Source organism: Sphaerodactylus townsendi, linkage group LG05, assembly GCF_021028975.2.
Source record: "Sphaerodactylus townsendi isolate TG3544 linkage group LG05, MPM_Stown_v2.3, whole genome shotgun sequence".
NCBI classification, from domain to species: Eukaryota; Metazoa; Chordata; class Lepidosauria; order Squamata; family Sphaerodactylidae; genus Sphaerodactylus; species Sphaerodactylus townsendi.
Window position 1 is genome coordinate 63,575,699 of NC_059429.1, and position 21,265 is coordinate 63,596,963.

Genomic DNA, 21,265 nt, shown 5'->3' on the forward strand with positions numbered 1-21,265 from the left:
CAGGAACACTGTCATCTGGTAATTCTCAATTCTCTTCTTGCATGAACTCAGCCAAACTGAGTATCTTATTTCCTCTGCTGGTTTTTAGGGTAAAATACCAGAAAATGTTTCTTTTAATTGCAACTCCAGATCTACTGCTAAACTTAGCTGTACTGGCAGTTTGCAAAACTTTCTAGCAGTCTGTTGCAATCCAGGAGGATGAGCTTGCAAAAGGGGTAGAGGTTGCAAATCTGGAATCCCTTCCTTCATGGAACTGCCAAACAGTGTTCCTTTTTCTCCCTGTGCACAGGTTTTTGCTTCTTCCCAACCAACTGTTGCAAACTCTGCACTCAATAGGGATTACATCCCATTTCCCTTTGTAACTTACAGTTTATACATTGGTTGACTATCTTGCAAACAGAATTATGTGTTTCAAATTCACACAGCAACATGCTGTCTTTCCTCTGCCCTTTATCCTGTGCATTTTTAGCAATTGCACCATAAGTTTCCACAGTATGTTGGGAATATCCCTATTAACATCCCTTTGAACTTCTATGCTCACATAACAAGATAGTTTTATGGGGATCAAACCCCAACTTATTGCACACACTTCCATTGGGTAGCAATTTATATTTGCAATCTCACTTCCAAGCCCCACGCTTGGTTACCTAATTTGTAACCTCAGCTTGTGGGATGGTTCTGTAAGGGCAGTATTTCTGAAGAGTTAGCAAAGAACCAAAATTTAAAACAAACAGCTTACTTCTCTTTACAAAATAACATTAAAACATCAACATTTAACATTTACAATTCAAGGTCCTGGTTCAGGTTTGCATCAAGTCCTTATATATTAATAGCTCCATTGATATTGCTAAGTCCAATTCTTTCTTTGTTGGTGGTTGGTTTTGAAGACTTCATAGCAGCTTGGTGTGGAACGGGATCTAAGATGATGAAGGTTCCCAGAAATCCTCACCATTTACATACACAAAACCCTGAAACAATAAATTCTAACATTTAAAATATAGCAAAAAAAAATAAACTCCTTCCCACTAGTTCCCCACAACATTGCAGTTACCTTAAACAAGGTGTTAAGGGCTTAATAAAATCAATCAAGGTCCCAGCCTGGTAGCCTTGCTTCCTCCAACCTCATGAGTTCTGCAGCATTCTGCTTCTTTTCAGACTCCACCCCTTTCTGGGTCATCCCATTCTGACACAGGGGTTACACAAGCATTAATAGTTGTGTGTGAATTAATAAAGTGTTACTCAGATGGCTCATACCAAAATAAATGTTGTCAGTCTATTTAAGATGCCACTTGACTTTTGTTTTTATTTTTAGAAAGTAGAGCCATGTCTCCCATTGGGCTAAAGTAATCAAATATAACACACAAGCATCAGGTAATCAGATCCGAGTATGATGTTTTAAAAAGGCTTCAACTCAAACATTTTAGATGTTTTAACTTCCCTAATGAAAACGCTCTCCATACAATTCCATAAGAAAGGTGACAGAAGACTGAATTGAGACATGATGAAGAATACTAAATATCAGCTTCTGCAAAACAGGTCCTGCGGATGCTTCAATTCCACTACTGGGATGTGGAATCTATTAATGTGGCCTAAGTCCCATGTCACTAGACTTCAATCAGGAGTTCATTCTCTAGTTACCATTCCTAACAGCATTAAGAATCTGTCACTTCTTTGTCATTTCTAACTGCAGATCTCTGTTTTTCAGTTAAAAAACATTTTGTTCTAGTATTTCACTTATTTGATGATGAGCCATTTCCCACACCACCTCCTAAATTTACCCTGAATGTCTGGGATAGCCTTGCAAATTTTTCCCTGTTGAAGCAAATTAAATCCAGCAAGAAGTCTCACATTTTTCCTTGCAATTTAATAATTGTGAGGCAAGTTAGGCTTTGATGTTTGGCAGGTAACTGACCATAATAAGACACCAGATTCATGAAAAGGAATATTTATCCTTTATTTGTAGTGAAAGCTATTCATTGCCCTATCACCACCAAGAAAAATAAAAGCTATAAAAATTCCAGTTTCCATCTTTTTGTGCCAGCTTTATCTTGGAGGATCTTGAAGCCATGCTTGTTTCTTCCACCACAATTCCTCTGACTAGCTAGTGTCTACTTCATACTGAATTATTTAGGAGAGAAACCTTGTCTTTTAAAAACAGTAATGTTATATGCCACTCTAAGTCATCAGGACACAAAAAAGATAAATAAATGTTTGGTTTTTCCTTGAATATATGCCACATCCCTCCTGACCCAGTGAGATCTTCCTAATTTACACTAATGGGACAGAAAGCAGAGATTGTGCATATTTAAGTGAAAAGTACAGTAAGCTAAACTGCATGCCATTAATTATTTAAATCACCTAAAATGGTAACATGCTCTTAATGCTTTGGCTTTCTTAATAGTATTTCAGCCAAGCTTGAAATGTTCCTCAGTTTCACATCACAAGAAATGTTTGCTGGAACATCACATAGAAATTAAAGGGGGATGGGGCTTGGTAGTTGTTTTTAAGGAAACACCGTGTGTGCCCTTTCCAGGACTCCATAAGCTAATGGAAGCACGTTATCTTCTAATAATGGCACCATTAATGCTTGTTAGCCTCAAAGCTTAATGCATACCATCGCTCTTCCTGAAAAATGAAGGTGCATGCCACTCTGCTCTGGAAAGAGTGCAAAATGCAGTTCAGTGAATGATACCAGAAAGGATACTTTGCACTTCTGTAGCATTCTCTTTATAACATCTATGGATCATTTATGAGCACTTAACAAGTATGAAACTTCAAAATCCTTCTTTAGGGTCACAGGGGGAAAAGAAAAGGATGTTTGGTGTGACTGAGAACATTGATTCTTTAAATGGTCTTTTTTCACTTCTAACATATATACCTTATATGCTCTTTAAATGCTGACACATATACTTTATAAAAGACTAGCAGTAAAGCCCATTGTGGTAAACAATACAATGGGCTCTTGACAGGTGTTGGTGATGAGTGCAGCAGTTCTCTTTACGAGGTGGGGGAGTGATCCTTCATGAGGGACTAAGTGTGCATGCAGGATCATGCTGTATCCCCCCCACCTCACTTCCCAGGGCCCCCAGGCTTTGGGGAAGTGAGGTGGGGGGGAATTATATATGCAGGATCATGCTGTCTGAACCCCCACCTCACTTCACTAAGAAGGGACAAAATGTCTACACCTACTTTCAATAAATGTCTAAGAGAATGCATATCAGAAGCTTTCAGAGTCACTACCACCTGCTGGAATCACATCACACTCCGTGCAAAGCATGGGTTTGAATGCAGCTCTGGTTAAGAATGCTCCCATAGAGCAGATCTGCAAGGTAGCAACATGGTCATCTGTGCCCAATTTCATCCAGCATTACAACATCAGTATGTACAGTTCATCAGATGCTACCTGTAGTTGAAAAAAAATATTCAGTTATTTCAAAAGATATTAGTACTCCACTAAGGAAAGGAAAATCTTCCTAGTCCTTTCTCTCCAAAACTATTCTTGTTAGTTCAGGTCAGATATATCAGATATCAAACTAGGCCAAGAATGACAAATAAGGTATTTTATTATATATTGATCAATCATTGATATAGCACTTCTAATATATAAAGTGTTTTACAATATTTATTTAGCTCTCCTGCCTGTAAAATGTCACCTTGTTCGTCTGCCCTTATTTCACTGTCAACAAAATAGCTACTTTTAATGTTTAAAGTTGATAAAGTAGGTAATTTTGAAGTTACATTCAGTATAAGGTTTAAAAGAAAAATGCACAAACCATTCTAAGATACCCTTGGGCCATAGGCATAGGTAAATCAAGTTAGAATATTTTTCACATTGGAGAGGGTTAAGAAATTTTTTAAAAAATCAAAAATACTGGAGCAGCTAATCTTTTAACCTGAAAGAATCTCAGCCTACATTAATAAGTGATCAATAATTTTTAATATTACCCTTCCATCAACCATACATGGTTCTTCCTTCCAGTAATAAGAAATCCTCCCAAATACCCCATGAAGTAGGTAAACTGACTGAAAATGACTGATTCAAGGTTACATAAAGAGTTTCAAGGGGGAGTAGGTGTTTAATTCCAGGTTTCCCCAATTTTAATCTGATACTCTAACCATTACAGGTACGTCATATAGACAAAATATAGGAATTTGATTCTTTCAAATGTAAATTACATTGAGAAATATCCTATTTTGTAAAATAAATTAAATACAGAAATATTTATTGTAATCCTGTCCAAATGTTGCACTTTGCAGCCCTTTTGATTTCAATAATACAATTTAACATATGCTAAAATCCTCCCATTAAAATAACTGAAACTTGAAAATGCTGAACTTTGGCTAAGACATGCCCATTTTGATCTCCTAACCATTTTTCTGTCGGAAATGCATTGTTTCATAGTTATGTGTCATTGCTCTTTTCAAACGGTTCTAGCTTAGTTAGTCTATCATTTCCTGAAACTGATTAGTTCTATTAGTGCTATTCTATTTTATCCATTACCATGCATGAGTTCCCTTTAAGTTTTCTGATATATTTCATGCCTGTTTGGGAAAGCATACATCAGTTCAGCTATGTATGGAAATACATGAAAATAGGACCACTGTTGTCCTCTCCCTATCATAAGATCATGGGGTTGAATTTAGCTGCTCATTATTTTCTCAGTTGTGCATTCAGAAACCAGACTGCTTACAATTAGAATTGCCAGCACATTTAAAGACATCGAGAATGGTAATTTTCTAAGTGTTAACATTACCCACAGTAATCGCTCTTTTGAAACTGCTGATAGTCGAAAATGGGAGCCATTAGCTAGTTAATGAAAGTTGTATATTCTACTTTCTTATGATCCTAAGGGTTAATTCATGTGGCCCTTATTTACCAAGGAGATCACTGCAAAATTAGTGCATAGAGCATCTCTAGTGGTCCTCAGATTACTGCTAAGTATATTAATCAATCACAATATGTGTGCCCTTCAGGACTTCCTACTGGAACTCCTGTTAGGATTGCATGTTACCAGCATGGCTATTCCTGCAACTTGCTAAAGATTTAATTTTTCATAAAAGTAACAAATATAATATTTATTTGCAATACACATTACTCAATAAAAGCAACTTTTTATGAATTATTAGAGATAAGGTTTTTCATTTTAGTTTTTAGTTATTTTAAAAGTATTGATTTGTTGTGTTATTGTTTTTAAAGTATTGGTTATTTGAGTTTGCAAAAGATACATTTTTGAATTCAGGTCATTTTCTTTGCTATTGCCACTGTTCATTTAATGTATTACCAATATTAAGCCTATTCACTGTTGTTGTTTTATCTACAATTACATTGGTTTCAGTATGGAACATACCTCTATATGTAACTGTTTTCTCGACACCCATGAAAAGGATTTTCCCTGACAAATTACAAGCCATACTTTTTCAAAAGACAGTGGGAGCTCCATGAGCTCCATCTTGTCTTGTTTCACGCTAAGGTACTGAGGTCTCTCTCTCTCTCTTAGGCATTTTACAGGGTTAGACCTAATTTAGTTCAACAGTAAAATTGATCCTTGTACCTTCAGATAATACTGGAGCAGGAAGTGAGAGAATAATTTAACCATTCGACTTCAGTGCTTCTGTTCCTCTTTTTCATATTATTTTGAAGAAATAAAAGAAAATTTGAGTCCAAATAAGACAATCCTTTTTACCATTTGGTCCCCCAATTGATCTATTTTGTTACCCAAATTCACCCGTTAGGGTTGCCAATCTCTGGATGCACCCCAAAATCCCCAGGTATTTCCCACCCTAGAGATGGCAACCATAGCCTCTTTGTGAGGCCTGTCATGTGGAGATTTTTTCCCCACACGACCATTTCACTCTCTGGTCAGTTTCCTCAGCGCTCAACATTTTGTGAGCTGGTGAAGAGATTCTCCCTGCTATCATTTCCTGAAATGTGCCAGGACATTTGCTCTGAAGACTCTGATCCTGGGCACCTTTTCATCCCTAAAAGTATATAGTTGTACTGAGCTTTTCCTGGTAATTCCAGCAATATGTAGTTCCTGCTGCCCCGCCCCGCCCCCCCCCCGGAATAGCTACTTTTGAAGATATGCAGATAAGCATGAGAGAATCTTAATCACTCAGAGGACTCTCATTGAAAAGCATTGGGACCGCAGACAACAGGTCAGTGGGCAATAGATCTGTCATTTGTAGTCCCGATGCTTTTCAATGTGAGTCCGAGCAGCTTAGATTCTGTTATGTGGGGGGAAGGGACATAGTTTGAGTAATTGCAGTACTTTGCCAATTCTGTCTTGTTAATGCTATATTTTGGAAAAGTACTCCCAAAATAAGAGTTCAGGTTTTTTTAAAATTTATGTAGACTTTGTCACAGGCAAAGACCCCCTGCATTCTCATGAAGAACTGGTGTGAAGTTTAGTAGTTTTGGTTTGAGATTTATGTTTAGTGAATGAGCAACTCAGAAATCCAGCAAAATCTACTGTAACAACATCCAGCTGCCTAAATTAATTCAATAAGACACAGGTTGTTCACCATAATAATGTAGCATCAACCTATAAATTGTATTATCATTATACATCTAGAGTAAGGAGAAAGACATAAGCAGGAGATGGGCCATTGACCTAAGGCAGTATGCCTGGTTCTCATAGCCTCATTGAAAACCAAACCGTAGGCCACTGGCTGTGATGACCAGCTTGAGTGCCTCTGGATGTCTAGTAGTCTTAGATTTACTTTTCCTATGTAAGCATTTTCTTAGCATGAAGTAACTCTGTTTAAGCCAATGACCTGAAAAATGCCTTTTATTCCAGTTTAGCATTTCCTCCTCCTTTTTCTGCCCCACTTTAATCTTCTTAATTTTATTTATGTACCTCATCTCCCCAGTGAGACAATACACTAATTAACAGTGTAGCTTATTAAATTTTTGTTATTTTCTGATCATATTATGTGCCAAATGAACCTGATGCTACCGATCAGTTTTCCGGGTGGCTGACCTTTTTATTTCAGCAATAAGACATGCATGAGAAGTGGTGCATTCCTGGGTGATTATGTTTCCAGAAGTCTTAGGGGACATAAGGTCAAAAGGCTCAGTAACTTTAACTACCTGAGGAGAGCAGTATAATCCCCTTGAAATAGGTTGTCTGGAGTGTGCTATGGCTGCTGCATGGAGTTTTAAGACCATACATCATAATTTGTTGGTGCACTGGGGGGGGGGGGAGGATAAGTTCTAATCTGTGCTTTTGCAGAATGTGCCACAACTAACATATTAACACACCTCCACCATGCTGAAATGTGCCAGAAAGAGCAAGAAAGAAATGGCTTGAGCAAGCAAATGTTGTGTTCCATGTGCTACAGGAAAATTAAGTACAGCAGCAACAACAAAACAGTATTTTCCAAAATCCTGGGGGTGGGGGTAGAATATCTTTCCAAACAGGAAAGACAAATGGGGGACCTGCAAGGACTTGTGGGGAGGCTGGGTGATCTTGTTTAACTATCCCCCACAATTTCCTTTTTCTTTTTCCAGATTGCCCCATAGGTTATTCCAGCTTTCTTCTCTGCTTTTCCTTCTTTTTTCTCTCCTTCCCACCTTCCATCCAGCATACTTTTACCTGCCCCCTGCCTTCAACTTTCCCTCCTTCCCTTACCTAGCAACCTTCATCCAAGAAATCTATGGCCTAGGTACATGGTGGCCACCAGAACCAGCTGTGTGTTGCGAGGCCCAGTTGCCCAGTGCAAAAGTTGCAAGAACTTGTGGTAAACACCTTGCTTTCCCCTGTATCCACCTTCCCATGCTATTTCTTCTTTCCCTCCTCCTGGCAAACCCCATAACTTCACCTTTCCCTGCTTCTTTCCTTGCTTTCTTCTCACCCAGTCACCTACTTTTTATCCACCCCTCTCATCCTCAGCTACATTTATTATTTATTTACATCCATTATACCCTGTCTTTTTCCATAATGGGTACCTAACGAAGCACACATGATTCTCCTATACTCAGTTTTATCTTTTTATCAACCCTGTGAGGTAAATTAGACTGGGAATTTGCAACTGGTCCAAGATCACCTAGTGAGCTTCCACACAATGGGGCTTTCCCCACTTACCTTCTGCTGCGCGCTACTCAGGGAAAGTAGTGCAGGGTCCAGCGGCGCTCCCCACTTGCAAGGGCGGCAACCACGCAGCCGCCCCGACGCTGCCGCTCTTGCACCACCTCAGCGCGCATCATTCCTGGCGCTGAAGAAACGGCACCTTTTGATGACCCCCGCGAGCGCGCCAGGAATGACACGCACTGAGGGGGCGCGAGAGCGGCGCGCAGCAGAAGGTGAGTGGGGAAAGCCCCAATGATGGAGATTTCCATCTGGGTTTTCCAGACCCTTTTCTGAAATTCTAACACTATACCATACTGGTTTTAATGGCTGACTGCTGTTGAACAGTAGCAAGCAACCAGTACTGAGTCAAAAAGAGTTGGTCTTTATACCCCACTTTTCTCTCCTGTCTCAAAGTGTCTTATAATCATCTTCCCTTCCCCTCCCCACAACAGTCATCTTGCAGGCTTCTTGTGGAGGAGCAGGGGAAAACAAACCCAATTCATCAGATAAGATGGTGAATTCCACTCATATGAAGAAGAAGAAGAGGAGGAGAAGTTTTTATCACCTGTAAGGAATCTCAAAGTGGCTAACAAACTTCTTCCCTTCCTCTTTCCACAACAGACCCCTTGTGAGGTAGGTGGGGCTGAAAGAGTTCCAAGAACTGTGACTAGCCTAAGGTCACCCAGCAGGCTTCATGTGTAAAAGCGGGGAAACAACAATCCAGTTCACCAGATAAGAGTCCACTGCCCATGTGGAGGGTGGGGAATCAAACCTGTTTCAACAGATTAGAGTCCACCACTCAACAACTACACCACACTGGCTCAAATAAATCCTAAGAGAAGTCCTAAGTGGTTGAGTCCAAAGTACTCAGAAGATCACTTCCGACCCGTAGGCTAGTACGTCTCATCTGACACCCATGCAGCAACTGTGATTGGCTTCAATGGGGTCATTTTCAGCTAATGCCCATGGACCAGAAGTGGCTCAAGCTAATCCAAAACAGATCCCATCAGGAGTCAGTATGGTGTCTATTGTGGAGAGAAAAAGGGAAGAGTTTTTAAGATGCTTTGAGACTCTTCATGGTTGAGTAAAACCAGGTATAAATCCAAGTGCTTGTTCTCTTCTCTTCTTCAAGTCTCCCCAAGCTGTGCTTCAGGGAGCACAGCTCTAGGAAACCATCCACCACTAGAGCCCACCAACCACCATTATTCTGAATTTGCTATAAACACCAACTGTGGTGGTGTTTATAGCAAAAATATGGTGGACTGTGGACCACTAGTTTGATCCAGCAGTGCTTTTCTTCTGTTCTTAAATAATTTGGAATACTGTCATAGGCAACCTATCAACAGAATGATGGTGTCAAGGATCCCTAGTGACGAAGGGAGGGGGAACTGCGCCTGGGGCATGAGCTGCCTGAGCACCCTCTCCCGCCCCTGCTCTGCCCCAGCCCCGCCCCTGACACATGATGACAGTGGTGGTGCCTGGGACAAGCCACCCCGGATGTCCCCATTGACGCTACACATCTGAGGATTCCAGAGTGCTAACTCACGGCAAATGGTGCATGGAGTCTTGCTTTGAATCAAACACCTCACATGAAAATATATAAAATATTTTTGGCTTTATTTAAAAAGAAAGACAAAGCAGTTCATGAGCATTGATACCTGCAAGTGCAGATGGAACATAACAATAGTTTAAAAATTGCAGTCAGAAACAGAATAATAGATAGTCCCAATAAAGTCAAGTCTGGAAGATTCATCTCCGCTCTTGCCTTTGTTTCGTGGATCCGGAGACAAGCCAAAGTGTAGGAATGCTACGTTCAAAGCAAAACACGGCTAGCCAAAAAGTAGCAATATGGATAGCCTTTCTCAATAACATGTTACTCTATTATAGCTAAACTCTATCCCATGTGATGCAATCCAACCAATGGAATTGCTTCTCTTAATTAAGCGAACGCACTAGTAGTTATCTGAACAGGTGAAGGTGGAACCATTTTCTAACACCAGAAGAATGTTTTTTCCAATTAAATTTGCTTAGAGGCCCTGTTGACTTTGGCAGAGGAGGCACATCATTACAGCTGCATCTAATTAATAAAGGAACAGACAAAAATTGTAAGTTCTAAAAGCATTCAAGTATGTCCACACTTATGTCAAGTTAACACAGCAATAAGTTAAATATACATTTTCTTTACAGATGGTGAGTAGGGAAATAATTTAGCACCAAGTTAATTGCAGTCAAAATTACAAACACCATGGATAGCATTATATTCTGAGGTAATGTAGATTTCTTTTTAATTGTGTAGCACAACTCATAATTAATAAAAGCAGTTCTATGTTCATGTTATTCTCCATAAAGTGAATATATGAGATGCCTGCATTCCAGCCCCTTGGGGCTTTATATGTAGATCTGTGTCATGAAATAAAACTGCAGTGTGCCTGCTGTTCAAAGGTCATCACTTTGAATAGCAAATAATCTAGCTGTTCTTTTTTTTCCTTGAAGAAGAAGAAAAATTGGTTTTTATACCCTGCTTTTTCTAAACCTGTAAGGAGTATCAAAGCAGCTTACATTCATCTTCCCTTCCTCTCCTCACAACAGAAACAGTGGGCGAATTCCCACTGCCTCCTTAGCACGGTTTCGGGCCACTTACTAACACGGTTTCATCGACGTCCTCCCCATGACTTCTGTGGCAGCAACCGTTTCTGACGCTCGTTCGCCCTGTTAATCCGCATTCTGGCAGAACCTGGATGCAAGTAGTTCAGGCCCCGTTATCACAGTTTACGGCTGTTCCGAGGGGAGGAACTAGGTTTGGAACCTGGAGTTGTTCCCCGCCCCAGAGCGTGACGTGCATTTCGCGCAGCAAATCAGATTGATTTGACCCTTGCGCAGTCTACTTCCGGGTTGATGGAATCGATCCACGCTTTCTGAGCATGTGCAATACAAGTAAACGGTCGCCTGCTGGTAACCGATTTAACAGTAAAACTTTCAGGAAAATAGTTGCTTTTACTGTAAATGACAAGTATTCATAGTGGTTGCCCTTCAGCGTTCACACAGGTTTTTTAATGGGTAAAAATGGGTAGTGTTTCTGAAGTGGCTAACAGGTCCCGCCCAACTGAACACCGACCAATCAGATTAGGGCAATGAAGCGTGATCACATGGCTGTGGGGATTGCAACGATGCCTGCACCCGGGAGTGTCTGCTGTGTGCTCGCTGTGGTGGGGAGGGAGAAACTGCGATGAGGAGAAAACGGATTCACAAGGAACAGGTTTGGATCCGCTTGCAATTTCAAGTGGGGATTCACCCCTTGTGAGGTAGTTGGAGTTGAAAGAATTTAGAGGGAACTGTGATAAGTCCAAGGTGACCCAGCAGGCTTCATGTGGAAGAGTGGAGAAACAAACCTAGTTTACTAGGCTTAAGTCCACAGTTGATTTGGAGGACTGGGGAATCAAATCCGTTTCTCCAGATTAGAGTCTATTGCTCTTAACCACTAGATCACATTGCCCCCCACAACACATTGGTGTACATTGTGATCCTGAAGAAGTATTGCTCTTCTCTCAACCTGGGTTTTTCAAAATCTTTTCCCCCCAACCTGGGTTGGAGACATTTCGTGCCTGCTGAGCAAACAAAAACAGGCAGGAAACATTTTATTTCTCCTGCCCAAACCTCTTACTTTCATTTTCACCAATCATTCCTGCCATTTTGTGTGCTCCAGCAGATTCTCCATGAAGATTCCCCACACAGGTTTCCTCTGCTTGCAGCTCATCCGCACATGATTTCCATGTAAAAAGTAGATGAATGAAGTTTGTTTTTCCTAGCAATCCTGCACACATGTTGTTTTTCCTTTTTTTGTTTTGAGGAGGATGTCTGTGAAACTAAGAAGTCACAATTAGAGAAGCTGAAATATGTGCATATTTGTGTTGTTGAAGTTTTGCAGACATACCCATGAGAAAAAGGAAAATGAAACATGCATGGGATCTCTAGGCAAAACAAACTTTATTCATCTACTTTTTTACACAGAGAATACATTTTCTAAATAAATAAAATAAATGCCAGCATAGAAGATCTGTTAAAAATGGCTTCGTCACTTACACTGAGGATATGACCAAGATGCAGTTGACATGAAGATCTGCCAACAAGGGACACCAGGGGACAAAATTCTAAGAGTCCATGGTGCTGGGGCAAGTCACACGTTTTGCTTTTATATAATCTTTAGGCTGAACCTACAAAGTATAAGGGGCCAGGAGACATCTTTGTTTGAGGGGCCTGTGATGGCTCTTAGCAATTCTTGTTCATGTGTTTTATATCATTGTTACAAACTAAGCTTTCTTGTCATTTGACATGAAAACTAGGTTATCAGTTGGTAACTAGAGTTCCAAATGGTCAGGTAGGTTGTTCTTAACATGGTTTATTAACATCCTCATGCCATAATCCTCCATGCAGCACTTAATCCTTAATACAGCCAATCCAACCAAATCAAAGTTAAGTACCATTTAAAAGACAGATTGCTAATTGGTATCTATTTCTTTTAAATAGTGACCAAGAGATGGTGACATCAAAGTGGGTGTAGTCTTCATGACTGGAAAAATATTTGATTTTCCTGAGGTATTAAGGTAATGTTCTATATTTTAAATGTACAGTTCTTGAAGGGTTGTATTTCTTTTAATGGTCCCTAATATCAGTAAGACACTTGTGTGTGCTGGGTGGAGAAAATACTATGTTGGGTTTTTAAAAATTTTACTGGTTGATAGAAAAGGTTTTGTGATATAGTGGGTGACATTTCACATTGTATAAAAGTTTGATTACATGGAACGGTTATCTCAGAATTGTTACCATTGGTATATTCCATGGTCATACAAAGGATCTTTTTAATCAAGCTAATTAACAGAAAATGTTGTGATGTGTACAGAGTTCATCTTCCACACTTACATGTGGCAGACCTAGTGATCCTACTTGTTCAATATATCTTTACTGTGACTCACATTATAGGTATAAACATTCAGAATGTTGAATTGAAACATTACTCTTGTCCAAGTTTCATATAAATTCATGCCCTCTATACCTGTTGCCTGGCTTTCCTGTAGTCAAAGAGCATAAACTGAGGTAACTGCCCTACAATGAGAAATAAGTGTTTTTGAGTTTTTTTTAATGTTTATCATGCTATAAAGAGCAGCAACAGAGGAAGAATAAATAAGTCCTACTTCTATTGTAACAGGGAAAACTTGTAGATCTTTCTTAAAGTGAGATATGTGAATTCTAGTAGCCATCTGGGGCTCATGAATGTCACTGTGAGGAAGATCCTTGATTCTATGTTCTCACATTATGGTAGAGGAGTCAGAAAGTGCTCAGGCTAAGATGAAGTTAGTAAACCCCACAAAGACAAAGTTGCTACAACAATAAAAGTCCAACCATGCAAAAAAAAGGAAATGACAATGAAGGGGTTTTTTTCCAGGAAAAAGAAGTTAACTAGAGAGTTGCTTAAAAACAGAAGTAATTTATAAGTTGTAGCTCCACTTACATCTGGAACAGATCATTTGACTCTTGCTCAGTATACACTGATGTGCTCATGTCATGTTGCCTCTATAATAAGTAGACATAAAGGAACCGCAAAGCACTATTTTTTCTTGTTTCCTCATAAAATTGAAAGAAATGCTAAGGGTATAAAATACTAGTGTTAAATGGGTGAGATAATGTTAATTACCCTTAAGTCACGGTATTTCATGTCGTTCTTCTTATTTTTATATTGAATTTTTTTTCCTAAATTTTAAATGTCTATAAATTTGAAACTGGCTATAATTGCATTCTTTGCTGATCAGGAAACATTAAATGTCATGAATGTCTCATGCTTTCCATGTGATGAATTATATATTTGTCATCTGTGTACATGTTTACATGGGCATTTGCTTTTCTCACACATTATGAACATGTAGAATTCATACAATTTCCTTTATATAAGGTACCTCTGTTTAAGGAAGTCATGTTTGTGACAAGCAGCCAACATCAGCTTGTTTCACCTCATCAATAATGAATCTGGCATTCTGACCAACAGAGCTCATGATGCATGAGACAATGCTGGAAGATGAACATATCCTTGTGTTATAATTTAGTAGTGCTAACAAGCAGAAATAATGATGAATGCATCATGAGAATGAACTTAATGCACATTGCACAATACAGCGATTGATAATATGCCAATAAAAGAGAGTGATAATGCACTGAAGTGTTGAGGGAAGGTCTCTGTGTAAACTAGATAATATATAAAGTATAGCTGGAAGAATTAATTTGTTATTATTGACTGGAATCCTACATTATATACTCAGAACCATTGGAACCTACTTTATTTCCTAATATTCCCCTTCACCACTCCCTACAATATAGTATTTCCACAGTCTGTCTTTTGATAGTTCCCACAATAGACTATCATAATGAATTGGGATACAATAGTATATTGTTACTTCATTGTCTTTGCTTTATCTTCATATATCATAACTGCATAAATCTTTCTCTATCCTTTTTAAAATAACTTATTCTTTTGTGTATGTTACTTTTGTATAACATAAGCAAACTTTTGATCCAAGGACTGGGCAAGATCAGAATTTTTTTAACTTCAACAATAAAATAAGTAAAAGACACTTCCAGACTATTCTTGGGACTTTTGCTTGCAATTCCGCTGGCCAATGTTGTGCTAAAAACAACAACAACAATAAAAGAGTTCTTTGGTTATATTAAGAGCAAGAAAAAGAATAAGGAAGTGGGTCAAGAAAGTGGAAATTTAACAGATGATGAAGAGAGGGCAGAGCTACTCCATTCTTAGTTTGCCTCAGTCTTCTCCTGCAAAGGAAATGGTGCTCAACCTGGCAAAAAACGCATGGCAAGGGAAGAGAATTGCAGCCTAGGATAGGCATGGGGTGATACATGAACACCTAGCATCTTTAAACGAAATTAAGTCCTCAAAGACAGATTAATTGCATCTAAGGGTATAAAAGGAATTTTCTGATGTACTTTTGGAGACTCAGTGATTTTTGAGAATTCTTGAAAAACAGGTGAGGTGCCAGAAGACTGGAGGTAGGCAAATGTTGTCTCCATCTTCAAGAAGGTGAAAAAAGGAGAATCCAGGTAATTAATTATCTGCCAACTTGACCTACATACCTGGAAAGATTTTAGAACAAATCATCAAACAGTCAGTCTTTGAGCATTTAGAAAAGATGGTCAGCACAGGTTCCTCAAGAACAAGTCATGTCCAACTAATCTTATGTCCATTTTGGGGAGTGTCACTTGGTTGGATCGGGGGAAACTGTGGCCATAGTTTATCTTGATTTCAGTGAGGCTTTTGATAAGGTTTCTTGTGATATTCTTGATGACAAACTGGAAAATGTAATTTGGATCTTATTACTGTTAGGTGGATCTGTAACAGATTGACAGATCATACCAAAAATGTGTTTGGTAATAGTTCCTCATCCCCTTGGACAGAAGTGACACAAGTGGAGTGCCTCAGAGATCTGCCCTAGGCCTTATGTTATTCAGCATCTTTACAAGTGACTTGAATGAAGGAATAGAAGGGGTGCTCGTTAAATTTGCCAATGATACTAATTTGGGAGGGGTAGCAAATCCCAAAGAAGACAGAATCATGGTTCAAGATGATCTTAACGCTCATGAAATGAATTTCAACAGAGATAAATATAAAGATTTTCATTTAGATAGGAAAAAGAAAATGCACAATTATAGGGTGGGGAACCTTGTCTTGGCAATAGTGCATGTGAATGTTGGAGTCTTACTAGATTATACACTGAACATGTGTCAGCAGTGTGACAAGATGAAATGTGTCCAGACATAATTAGAAACAAAGTTGGTGAAGAATCCAGATGAGAAAAGGTTGAAAGAGCTGTGTATATCACTAAGAGGTGATATGATAGCCATCTTCAAGTATGTGACTGGGGCAGTCATATACAGGATGGAACTGAGTTGTTTTCCATTGCCCCAGAAGGCCAGACTAAAACTAGTGGGTTGAAATGCAATCAAAAGTGTTTTCAGCTAAACTTTAGAAATAACTCTCTGACAGAGCAGTTCCTCAATGGAACAGGCTTCATTTTTGGAGGATTTTAAGCAGAAGCTAGATGGCCATCTGACAGTAATGGTGATTCTGTGACCCACTATGAATTTAGGCAGATTGTGAGAGAGAGGGTAGGAAGGGATGAGCTAGTTCTCGAGTCTCATGATCCTTTCTCAAAAAACTAGGGTAATACCAATTGCCACTTAGGGGTCCAGGGGAATTTTCCTCCAGGCCAAATTGGTCAGGAATCCTGGAGGTTTTATTTTGTTTTGCCTTCCTCTGGGCATAGACCAGGGATCATTGAGGGACTGGGAAGAAGTAGTTCTGAATTTCCTGCATTGTTTGTGGGGGTGGGGGGGGTGGGGGGGTGGACTAAATGATCCTTGAAGTCCCTTCCAGCTCTATATTTCTGTTTCTATATTTATTTATATTTTCAGTTGTTTATCTTGCTTTACTGCCAAACTTTCAAGGTAGTTTGCAAATAAAAACAATAAATAAATCCAAGCAGAATACAATATAGACCAACAGCCCCAACCATGAACCAGGTGCCTGACCACAGTGCCATGGCTGTGCCTGGCTGCCATCCCCAAAGAGACTGTCCAGCATCATGGGGAAGTAAAAAAAGCCTCCCTGCCATTGAGAAGCCATTATGAGCCGCACAAGACTTATACCGGCCAAAAGATTGGCTTAAGTGCAGTCCGTGGCCTGCCGGCTCCTCCCCTTCATAATCCTTTGAGTAAGCTTGCAGCTGGGGTTGCCAGTTCCAGATTAGGAAATTCCAATAAATTTGAGTGTGAAGTGTGGGGAAGACAGAGTTAAGGAAGGGGAGAGACTTCGGCAGGGTCTAATGCCATAGAGTCCAATGTCTGAAGCAGCCATTTTCTCCCTAAGAATTGATTTCTGTAGTCTGAAGATCATTTGTAATGGTGAGAGATCTCCAGGACACATAGGGAGAATGGCAACTCATCCTGTACCTCTGTAACTTTTCTAATCTTATTCTTTTTCTGGTGTTTGTTTAGCCTTTTAATTTTATCTTATATTTAATGGCTATAAATATGGTGCATTCTCCTCAGCATAATATTCTCTGTCATTTAGTCTGTAACAAACATACCATGCTTGACTTAGAATTGTTGGTAAATTATTTATGTCCTGCTGCTTGTATTATCCAGAAAGCAGATGGAACACTGCCTTTTGCTGAAGCTTTGAGAGAAGGGGGAGGTTTCTTTGGAGAAAGTAGTAACAGCAAACATTTTCCAAATGTCATCAAAACATTACAGTTTTAAAAATAAAGTTAAAGCAGGTTAGGCACATGTGCCTGTGGAAATGGGCTTATTCACATTGGACCAAATCCCACATTTTGCCCTCCTTAAGTTTGCTATCTTTCTTGCAAGCTCAAGTGCACTTGTTACATGACATGAAGCTCCATTGTGAAAATAAATCCATTTAGTTTTCATTCCTGGTGCACTGCTGTTCTTTGTATATTCTCCCAGCAGGACAGACAGAAAGTAACATTTCCACATGTGGCCTTTTTTAAAATCTAATCGCTTCTACAGAATATCTTGTTGCTTAATGGCTGGAAGTCAATACATGTTTAAACGGGTTATTTTACCCACCTAGAGTTTTGAAATGAGCCTACATCTCAGACTGACAGGAATCATATTAATGAAATATTTTGAAAAAGTTCACAAGGGTTACCAACATTACAGCTGTGCGCACGCACAAACTCTCCATAGGAATAAAAGCATTTCTCTTGAGTGAGAGAAATGCATATGGCAGTGACTCTGTAACTCAAACAGACCGTAGCTGGGTAAGCAGTTAAGGCTGAATTGCAAGGCATTTGTTGCACATTACTAAGAGTTACCATCAATTATGCCCAAGCATCCATGACACCTGGTTTGGATTTTTTTTTCTTTGGGAAGTGTGCGGTGTCCTCATTTGCTCTGCTTTCTGCTCCTGAATTGTTTCCTTTGTCAAGCCCAAGCTGTTGTGTCTTGCCATCACCCATGACCGCCCAGGAGATACTGTTGCCTATGCTTTGCTTTGTTTAGATTGCAATAAAGACTCTTCCCAGACCTGTCAGACACCACCTGTTCTTTATCAGGCTTCAACCTTGGAGAGGAGCTGTGTAGCAGCTTGCTTTGATCTTCTCAGAATGCTGTTGTTTTAGAGAATGACCATTAGGGGAGGGGTGCTTGGCTGGGGCATTTAGGTTGCTACTGGGTATGTGAATGCTAGATTTGACAAAACCTTTGTAGTGTGCCAGTTTGTTCTTTGATGCAGTAAACCTGATTTCTGTAACCCTGAGCCTGGTTATGGGAAGGAGGTCAATGGACATGACTATCAGAAAATTTGCCTTCTTGAAAGTGACGTCTTCTTGGTTTTCAAGGTAATTGTGGAAACAAGAGGGTGAGAGTCATTTGTAGGTAGTTCAGTCAGTAAAATTAATTAATTGTTGGGCAGGTCTCAGGAGTGCTGAGTCACTTATCATAGAACTGAGTCCTTAGTCAAAACACCTATGAAAGAGGGTTATGATTGGCTTGGGCTTTAATATGAAAGTAATGGATGAACTTGGTTTTTTTGGATGGGAGATGAGGACACTGCAGACCAGGGTGGTCTGTAGACACAGCCAAAGGTTTGGACTAGAGAACCGATTGAGGTTGATAGTCAGCAACATGGAAATTATATGTCTTGCCTGCCTGAGCAGGGTATGTGTATTTAGCACCAAAGTGGGGACTAAGTACATTTTGTTTTGTTTTATTGGTTGTGACTGATTATGTGCAAGGTGTCCCCTGTGTGATGAGGACAAATGTCCATTGCGGCAAGTTCTCTTGTACGGATGTATTTCCTCAAGCCCCACTTTCATTTTCCATTCTTTCCATGTTACATGAGACCACTTCTAGCATGATTTGCTTCACTGCCACAGCGGGACAGATTTGCCAGTGAGCACAGCTTTGCCCCAAACATCTTCCTCCCTCTGTCCACAGCCAGCTTTCCCACTCCCTCATGCTGCCATCCATACTTGATCCCTTGCCTCCCCCTCATCTCCACTTCCATGTTACCGGCTCCTTCAAGTCACAGAAAAGAAGCTCACTCACAGGAACTTCGCCAAAACACATCAACCTCTACATTCTCATATTGGTATAATAATAACAGAAAGTGCTTGGATATAACAAGCCTCTCTGTCCTCTGGTAGCAACAGCAGGAAGTGTGTGTGAGAGAGAGGAGGGAAAGGAGAGAGTATAGTAGCACTAGGATGGTGTCCTTCTTTAGCAGTCTGTGGTCCAGGGAATTGCTTTGCCTCTTTCATTTTTTGGAGGGGAGATTATTTTTGGAACAGTAATATTGATGTAAGTGCAGTTTAAAGGGCTAACCCAGCTATCTTGACTACTGGGTGTAATGAGATCTGTGCCTTTAAGGATTACTTGATGGGCAGAGTTAACCAGGCCTGTGAGAATTTGTTGCAGAAAAGCTTCATGGCAGGATTCAGTGCCTCCTTATGTGTAAACAGAGAAATGCAAGGAGAGCCCACTACAAGCCCACTGCACAGAGAAGTGCATCAAGGTACGCCTACCATAATGGGCCTGTGTTTCCTGTTCTTGTGTTCCATTCTCTTCTAAGAAAAATAAATCTTAAGAAATAATTTGGGCTTTCTAATGATTTCCAAATTGCAAGAACCCAGTATCACTCTACCTACATTGATATAAAGCCAACCTTGCAGGGCTGATGTATTAGAGGTTTAAGTCTGAACTTTGGGGGAAACCTGGAAGTTGGAAAGTAGATATTCTGCCAGCTGGGTGGAACTTCATGACAACAACAACATTCAACTAATATGCACTTCCAGCCATAATTGTGGCACAGTGTTGGTTTTGATCAGCCATATTGTTTACCATTATGTTTTAACTTCCAGCAACGTTTGTGGCTATGAGGCTGTAATTTATGCCACCTGAGCTGCGCAATCTTTCTTTATTGAATACCTGGTAGCAACTGTGATCCACTGTAGAATATTGCTTCCTTACCTTTCTCATGTGTTCTGCTTCCCCAGAGCAAAGATATGGGAGCAACGTGTGTTTAGGAACTATAATAAGGTCTTGAGTTGGTTCCCTGTTGTGCAGCATTTATTTATTTGCTTACTTCATGCATGTGCTTCATTTATGGCATTTATGGCTTACTCCACACTGTTTCAGTGTGCACGATAGAGTTGCTAGGAAGCAAGGCTGGCCTGAAATTTTGTACTAGTCACACGATGTCAGACATGTACTAGTTGGGGAACAGAGTTGGAAATGCCTGGAGATTTGGGGGCAGAGTCTGGGGAGGACAAGGACCTCAGTGGGGTTCAATGCCATACAGTCCACCCTTCTAGTGATGGAGATGTTCTCCATTAGCAAGACTTTTATAGTGTCTTCATTTTGTATTGGTTTAGGTTATTTTTGACACGTATAGACTTCTGATAGACCATGCTTGAGTTTGAAGGCAGTTATCCTGTTCTATTTCATACTGCAGGTATTTTTGTACATGGAAAGCTAATATGTCAAGGGAAAGGCTAGATCCCAACCACTTTTGCTGCTGTGGTTGCATTTCATTCTAGGGTTTTACTGTCATAGCAAAACATGCAGCCATGTAATTCCTACCATCAGAAATTTACAGAAGCAGTTTTGTTGTATGAAGTGTAATTTATGTAGGCTGGCCTTGGGAGCCTGAATGTTGAAGCTGATATTTAATTGCATCCGAAGTAGTTGCTCAGGAAAGATGCATTGCTCTTTGGATTTTGCCAGTCCTGGTTTTCTAAATGGGGTGAAGAACCACAGGAAACGGATGCTTACTGCACTATAGCACTTTTTTTGCCTGTCAGTAAGTCTAAAAAAATATGTCCATGAGTATGATTTACTTTGGCTAGGGAATATATAAGCATTATACAAATATCGGTAATACAGTGGAGCAACAGAATGTAACTTCCAAATGTGGAGAGAAATTGTGATTAGAGTAGAAAGGATCTTTTAATTGGCAAAGGCTTGTTATATTTCACTGACAAAGGCGAATGGGAAATAAGAGAGCCAAGATTCCACTAAAGCTAGCCAGGGAGCTGAAATTTCATCAGCGTGGAAAGGCAGAGGAAAAATTCTGATGGAGGAGCTTATTATTTCTACCTCTAAGATAAAGA

General features: G+C 39.8%; 1 protein-coding gene across 7 annotated transcripts in view; it reads left to right on the top strand.

Moving 5' to 3' along the window:
- The window catches only part of DAB1 (DAB adaptor protein 1), an 833,814-nt gene that overhangs the window by 366,115 nt on the left and 446,434 nt on the right, over positions 1–21,265 (top strand). For all 7 annotated transcript variants that reach the window (XM_048498960.1, XM_048498957.1, XM_048498955.1 and 4 more), the window contains one exon: positions 12,594–12,670. The gene's annotated coding sequence lies outside the window, so the exon portion shown is untranslated. The remainder of the gene's footprint in view (positions 1–12,593; positions 12,671–21,265) is intronic.